Raw genomic sequence first — 8,058 nt, 5'->3', positions numbered from 1 at the left:
CTCGCCCAGGATGTGGGCTCAGGCCTCTGAGCCTGGCCGGCAGATTCAAAAGTATGCGATTTTCCGCCTCAGCTCCAGTTTTAATGTTTACTAAACTGTAGTAGTTTATGTGTTGGACTGTTAATTACAAGATTGGCAGTTTGAATCCACCAGTAGCTCCCTGGGAGAAATATGAGGCTTTCTGCTCCTGTAAGATTTACAATATTGGAAACCCTATACAGGGTTGCTAGGAGTTGGAGCAGACTCAACAGCATGCAGAAGCAGCAAATCTTTATAATTCTCCTTTTTCTTGTTTTGATGTGAAGATGTATGGATTTTCTTTTAGGTTGCACTGTAATTTATTAATTTCTTCCCAAGGATCTTTCCCAGGAAGATCCCCAACAAGATGGGTTGACACAAGGGCAGCAGCAATGGACTCAAATGTAACTACCATATGAGCATGGCACATGACTGGGCTGTGTTTCATTCTGTTGTGCATGGGGTCATCATGAGTCAGAAGCGACTCAACCACACCTAACAACAACAAAACAGTATCCATAGCCTACCACTTTTCCTTCTGTTCTGTACGTGAATCTGTATCGTCACTGGCAGAATGTTCTCATTTTTAATGTTCCTTTTTGCCCTCCCTGTTTTCTTATTTGGATTCATTGCAAATAACAACTGGAAAATCTAATCAATTTCTTTTCTTTTACTTTTAACTTTTTATTGTGAGTTAAGTGGAGGTTTACAGAGAAAATCACCAGTTTTACATTAAACAAATCATTCTTTGCTACATTACAATGACTACAATGCCTTCCGTGTTCCAACTGTTAACAGTATTTACCTCTATTTACTTTAGCATTACATTCTTCCCTATGTCTCTTACTACCTTCATCTTTCCTCTACTAACCTCCCTTTTGTTGCATATTGCCAGCCCTATCACCCAAGTTAACATGTGTCTACGCTCTAGTCCATGAACAATTTTCGCTCCTTTCCCTACCCCAAAGATTGTTCCCCTATCCCATAGATTGTTTCTTTTATCAAGAAAACCATTTTTTAACATCTTACAACATTGGTCTCATTCAACAGTTGTCCTTTTGTGATCCACTAATTTCACCCAGCATAATGTAATGTCCTCCAGGTTCATCCATGTTGTGAAGTGTTTCACAGTGTCACTGTTATTCTTCAACATTGCCTAGTACCAAATTGTGTGTCTGTACCCATTGTGTACCTAGTATCCATTGTGTGTCTGTACCAAAGTTTGTTGAGCCACCCTTCTGTTGATGGCACTTAGGCTGTCTCCATCTTTTTTGATATGTCTCCTCTAGACAACATATTGAAGGATCGATCCTGCTGTTTTATCCAACTCTTCTGTCTTTTGATTAGTGCATTTAATCCATTTGCATTTAGTATAATTATCGATAGAAATGAATTGATCCCGAGCTGCTCTCAGGATTCTTTCCTTGTCTTTGATTTTGGAAAGTTTGATTATGTTATGTCTTGGTGATTTTCTTTTGGGGTCTAATCGTGTTTGAGGTTTGTTCAGCTTCTTGAAAGATTATCTTCTAATATTTCATGATGTTAGGGAAGTTTCCTTTCAACAACTCATCTACAATTTTCGTTTCCTGTTCTGGATTTCTGATTACCTATAAGTTGTTCTTCTTCATGGTGTCCTGTATAACTCTTAGGCCTTCTTCAGATTTTTTTTTTTTTTTTTTTTCTGATAGTTCTTCTAGCATACTAGTATTATCTTTAAGCTCACTAATTCAGGCTTTCATTGCTTTGCATCTATTCCTTTGTCCTTTCACTGCTTCGCCCATTTCTGAGATCTTATTATTAATCTTATGGATTTCTAATTCCAAGTTTTGCATTGTTTCAGAATTTGCATTTATTTTGCCTGTTTGTTCTTATTGTGTTTTCCTGAATTCTTCTATAGTTTTTGCTCTGTTATCCTTGCTTTTCTTGATCTTTCTATCGGATTCCTTTAAGGTACCTAATTAGCATTTTTTTTAATTAATTCCCTTACCTTCTCTTTCTCAGAAACATTTTCTGGCTCTTCATCTTGGTCATTTGTTTGAGACATTCTCTCTTGTTTCTTCATGGGAACTAAAAGTATCTGTTGTTTCCAGGGCATTGTGGTTGTCCTATTTGTATTTAATTGACTGTTGTATTTTTATGTGTTCTCAGACTACCACCAACTGTCTCCTGGGGGTATAGTTAGAGAATGGCAGCATGTATACCATTCATCTCAGCCATTTGTGCAGCTCAGTTGGGGGTGGGGGGATGTTGACTGACATTGGTTGCTATTGATCAGGTGGTATAAGAGCTGGTACTGACTTTTGCCCAGTGCGTAGAACTTCAGACTGTAGTTATGACTGGGCATTGTGGGCATGGTTGCTGTGTCCTGTTGGATAGGAAAGAGGAACTCTCTCTCTCTCTCTCTCTCTCACACACACACACACACACAAAGAGAATAAACAAACAAGAAACCAACAAGGTCATACAGAGCCACCATGCTTCCCATCATTTAGTTATTGTTATTGTTATGTGACATCGAGTCATAGCAAACCTATGCACAACAAAACAGAACATTGTCCAGTCCTGTGCCAACCTCACAATCATTGCTGTGCTCAATCCCATTGCTGCTGACACTGTGCCAATCATCTCACTGGGGGTCTTCCTCTTTTACCAAACATGATATCCTTCTCCAGGGACTGGTCCCTCCTGACAATATGTCCTACGTATGAGAGACGAAGTTTGGCCATCCTGGCTTCCAAGGAGCACTCTGGCTGCACTTCTTCCAACACAGATCTGTTGGTTCTTTTGGCGATTCATCATTACTCCCCTTAAATGACTGTTCCAGCCTTGGTCCCATGCAGCTAGAGAGTCTAGACAATGTCACTTGTATGCTCACTGGCTTCCAATGGCATGAGCCAAAGTTCTGACCCTCAGAGTCTTGCCTGTCTTGCCTCCCACTCCTGCTTTTTTTCAATCTAATAGAACTACTTGTCCTTGCTGCTTTGCAAACTGTGCATCATGCTCCTGCATTCCTTCTCCTGCCTGGAATGCACTTCCACAGATAACTATGAGGCTTTCAACCTCGGTCTTTCCTCCAGTGTCAGGGAAGTGAAGCCTTCATAACGAGTCTTAAATTTGAAACTAACCTTCACCACTTCCCTTCTCCAGCTTCTAGCATACCTTCCTTGAATTATTTTTCTTAATAGCAACAAATGAACCATGTGAGGAAACAATATATATTTCCTTGTTAATTTATTTCCTGTTAGTCCTCTGGGATGGAAGATCTATGATTGTTGGCATCTTATTTGGTTCAGTATCTGGTGTAAAATCGCTATATGTAGAATGAGTCCATTCATGCATGTTCTTTGCTGCCCTTGGCAAGGCTACAAGCCATAGAACATGCACAACTCCAAGACATGGCTTACCTGACCTCAAACATCTCCCAACCCACACTTTCACTTCCTACCACCTAGCTGTCAACCAGCTGGCGTCTCTCTCCACCTTTCTGAAAAGGAAAATCTTCGAGAAATCTTGGACCTGAGCTACAAATATCATGAAGCAAAGGAATAGGAGGAAGGGATCAGGTAAAATGGAATACATTCTCTGAGTGGGCTGCCTTAAACACAAAATTTAAAACAAATGAAAACATTACCATCAATCAAGTTGATGCTGACTTAGAGTGACAGAGTGAAATTGCTACTTAGTGTTCTGAGACTAAATTTTAGAAAGTCTCATCTTTCTCCTTCAGAGAGACTGTTGGGTTTGAACTTCCAACCTTGCTGTTAGCAGGCTAACTGCCATACTAACCCTGTATAGGGTTTCTGAGAAGCAGCTACTGAGCCTGAACCACTAACCTTATGGTTAGCAGTCCAGTGCTTACCCTACAGGGCCACAGCATCACCATTGTTGTTGTTAAGGGCCATCGATTCGATTCCGACTCATAGCAATTCTGTATAAGTTTCTGAGGAGCGGCTGGTGAATTCGAACCACCAACCTTGTGGTTAGCAATCCAGTGCTCATTCTACAGCACCACATCACAAGTCCCCACAGTACCACTATTATTGTGGTTATTTTTAGGTGCCATCAAGTTGGTACCAACTCATAGCAATATTATACATAACAGAACAAAACATGCTTGCTCCTGAACCAACCTCACAATTGTTGCTACACTTAAGTCCATTGCTGCTGCCATTGTGCCAATTCATCTCATTGGGGGATCTTCCTCTTTTTCATTGACCCTCTACTTTATCAAGCATGATGTCCTTCTCCAGGAACTGGAGAAGATGTTTACTTGTGATTTATTGATGACTCAAAGTCTTTCAATTGTTTGGATCATGGAGCTATGGAGAAGGACTATTCCAGAACACTTAGTTGTGCTCATGAGGAACCATATTGTATATACACCAAGAGGCAGTTGTTTGAACAGAATAAGGGAACACTGAGTGGTTTAAAATTAGGAACGGTGTGCATCAGGGTTGTATTCTTTCACCATATTTATTCAATCTGTATGCTGAGCAAGTAATTCAAGAAGCTGGACCATATGAAGAAGAATGCAGCATAAGGACTGAGGAAGACTCATTAACAACCTGTGATATGCAAATGACACAACCTGAAAATGAAGAGGACTTAAAATACTTAACTTTTAAAGATAAAAGACCACAGCCTTCTGTATGGGTTGCACCTCAATGTACAGAAATCAAAAATCTTCACTACTGGACCAATAAATAACATCAAGATTAATAGAGAACATATTGAAGTTGTCCAAGACTTCATTTCGCTTGGATCAACCAACACTCATGGAAGCAGCAGTCAAGAAATCAAACAATGTATTCCATTGGGCAAATCTGCTGCACAAGACCTCTTTAAAGTGTTGAAGAGCAAAGATATATCTGTTTTCAGACTAAGGTGCGCCTGACCCAAACCATGGTATTTTCAATAACCTCATATACATGTGAAAGTTGGACAATGAATAAAGAAGACCATAAAAGAAGTGATGCATTTGAGTTATGATGTTGGAGGAGAATACTGAAAGTACTATGAACTGCCAAAAGAGCAAACAAATGTGTTTGTTGGAAGGAGTACAGGCAGAATGCTCCTTGCTCTCATACTACCTACTGTACCAATGGTGGTTGGTGGTGGTCAGGTGTCACCAAGTCGGTTCCGACTCATAACGACCCTATGTAGGGTTTCCAAGGCTGTAAATCTTTATAGGAGCAGAAAGCCTCATCCTTCTTCCACCGAGCAACTAGTAGTTTTGAACATCAGACTTTGCAGCTGGATTATAGTCCAGCTCATAATCCATTACTCTACCAAGGCTCCTTACAAATAGAGCACAATTCTGGGTTGAACCTTGATTGATTTTTTTTTTTTTTTTTTTACTGGTAATCAGTGAAATCTTTAACCAGTTTTGGTGAAGAGAATGATTTTGGTTTGATATTCTTGGATCGAAGAGTAAGGCAGCAGCAGTTTAGGTCTAATGAGAAGTTCTCACTGCCCTCTGGTCTCTGTACTGGTTAGTTATGGGAATGAAATCCTTTCATTCTTACACCAAGTAAGCATAGATTGTAAAGCAGAAATTCATAAAGCCTTTTTTATCTAAATTGTATGGTTGAATTTAACTCAGTTCTTGCTGAATTAGACTTTCCCCCCCTCCCTTTATAAGCCTGCCTGAGAATTGGGTTTGTCTAGTTGACAAGCTCCTGTTATCTGGGTGCGTTCATTGCTAGCTCTGTAGGATAAGCACTGGACTGCTAACCACAAGGTCCACAGTTGAAACCCACCAGCTGCTCCTCAGAAATCCTGTTTAAGGGTAGTTATGAGTCAGAACCAGCCCCACAGCATTTAACGAAACAACAAAATATAACTAAAGGGCAATTTCTTTCTCTTGTTAAATCAGAATATGAAGAAAATACATTCAAAAGAAGGGAATTCTGACCCAGATTCCATTTGTATAAAGTGGGCCAGAGAAATATTTCTTGATGACAAAGAATTACTTGAAACAACAACAAATGAAGTAGTAACAAAACTTCTAAATGAAGGGGAAATCAAGTACATTTCAAGAAAGTAAAAAAACTGTAACCTTAAAACTGTGCAAAGCCTGACTTCTAGTCCTAGCCAACATTACCCTAACATTAACATTAACCTACCCCTGACCTAACCCTAACCCTAACAGTAAATGAAGTCCTTGGCATTGCTGGAATCCTGTTGTAGCACTGTAGAATCGGCACTGGACTGGGAACCACAAGGTCAGCAGTTTAAACCCACAGCTGCTCTTCAGAAACCCAACACAGAAGGTCACTATGAGTCGAAACCAACTCAACAGCCCTTGCTATAGTCCCATCCCTAACTCCTACTCCTACCCATCCACCCACAAAAAATAAATGCTTGAAAGGGCTTTATAACTTGAAATGCTTTTATAAAAAAGAAATGCTTGAAAGGGTTATATAGAAGTTTCCCAGACCACTTAAAGGGTTTTGATTAACAAGTTGTTTGGGGAAAATTATCATCTCCCAATCTCCTTGTCCAGCTCTATCAGGCAATTGAAATAAAGTAGAAAAACAAGAGAACCAGAGAGGGATTTCATTGTCTGTACAGACTAGCAACCTGGGATTGCCGCTGAGCTCCCAGAATTAGTGGCACTTGGAACTTTCTGGATTCCTATGTCTTCCTGCCCTCCTCATTTGGTAACTTGCCTCTGTCCATAAAAAGACGTCCACATGTTAAGTCACATTCTTCCAGATATTCCCTACATGCATCCCTTGCTGCTACAGTGGGTTCTAGGAGGATGAGTCAGATAATGGGTCCCTTTAGGAGATTCATGGGTCCAGGGTCAATGGAAAGACACTGGTCTGTGGGCTACACGTGCTCTTGTATCTGGTTTGAGCTAACCTGGAAAAATTCAATCCTAGAAATGTGGGCAGCAAAACAACAGTCCAAGAAGGGAGTAACAGAAAAAGGGATGTTGGTTTAAGGGTTTTTAAATGAGATCCTGCTACCAAGATGAATCTTCACACAATCCTGAGGTATCTGGCTTGTTGTTGTTGTTGTTAAGTGCCGTCAGTTATGACTCATAGTGACCCTGTATAGAGTTTCCAAGGAGCAACTAGTGAATTTGAACCACCAATGTTGTGGATCAAACCGACCTTGAGGTGGAGTGCTGTCTAAAGCTATGTAAATATCCTTCAGTGATGTTTTCTGATCCCACCACTACAACTGAGAACCCCTGTAATTTGTTCCTGAAAGCAATCACTGTAACAATCATCCGCTAGAAAGCTACCCCAACCCATCCTACTTGTGACCGCAACAAAACATTAATCAAATGACTACTTTACAATTTCTTTGATGAGCTATATTTATCTGTGTGAGAAATTTTTAGTTGTAGTCATCAGTCCTCACTTACATTGATTGGTGTCTACCTATATTGGTGTTGTTGGATGCCATCGAATCGGTACCAACCCATAGCGACCTTATGTGCATCTGAACAAAACACTGCCTGATCGTGGGCCAACTGGCAGAGGCCATGCGGAGGACCCTAAACATGAAGGGCTCATTGTTAAGCAGGGCCACAATAAGTCTCCCCTTGGAAGGCAAGGCCCAGAGGAGGAATCTCTTGTGTGTGGGGGTGGGGTGGGGGTGTGGGGGGGTTGAGGCTCTGCAGTTTCTGTCTCTTTGTTTTAACCAGCTTATTTTTAATTTTCTTGATTTTATAATAAAAGTTTTCAGTAGAATCTTGGGAAGAATCATATTAAAGATTTGAAACTTGTTTTTAGGCACCTCCACACCATATTCAATCATGCGTAGTCCTAAAGAATGCTTTTCACACTAACAATAGGTTTCACCACTGGGAAAAAGCAGCTAAAGTTTTAGCCAGTCCAAGTTTAAGATTACATTCAACATTCTGTGTAGTTTCGGTCAGGGACATCAAGACCTCTAGAAAATTAGCAAAAATGCAATTAAGGGCTAAAGGAATAATAATAGATCATAAGCAGAAATCTAACTAGATGTTTTATGTAGAGAAGTTATAAGGAAGTTGCTCTGTTTCTTCTTAACTACAAAACTTTA

Source organism: Chrysochloris asiatica, unplaced genomic scaffold, assembly GCF_000296735.1.
Source record: "Chrysochloris asiatica unplaced genomic scaffold, ChrAsi1.0 scaffold00044, whole genome shotgun sequence".
Taxonomy (NCBI): domain Eukaryota; kingdom Metazoa; phylum Chordata; class Mammalia; order Afrosoricida; family Chrysochloridae; genus Chrysochloris; species Chrysochloris asiatica.
This window is presented reverse-complemented; position numbering follows the sequence as displayed.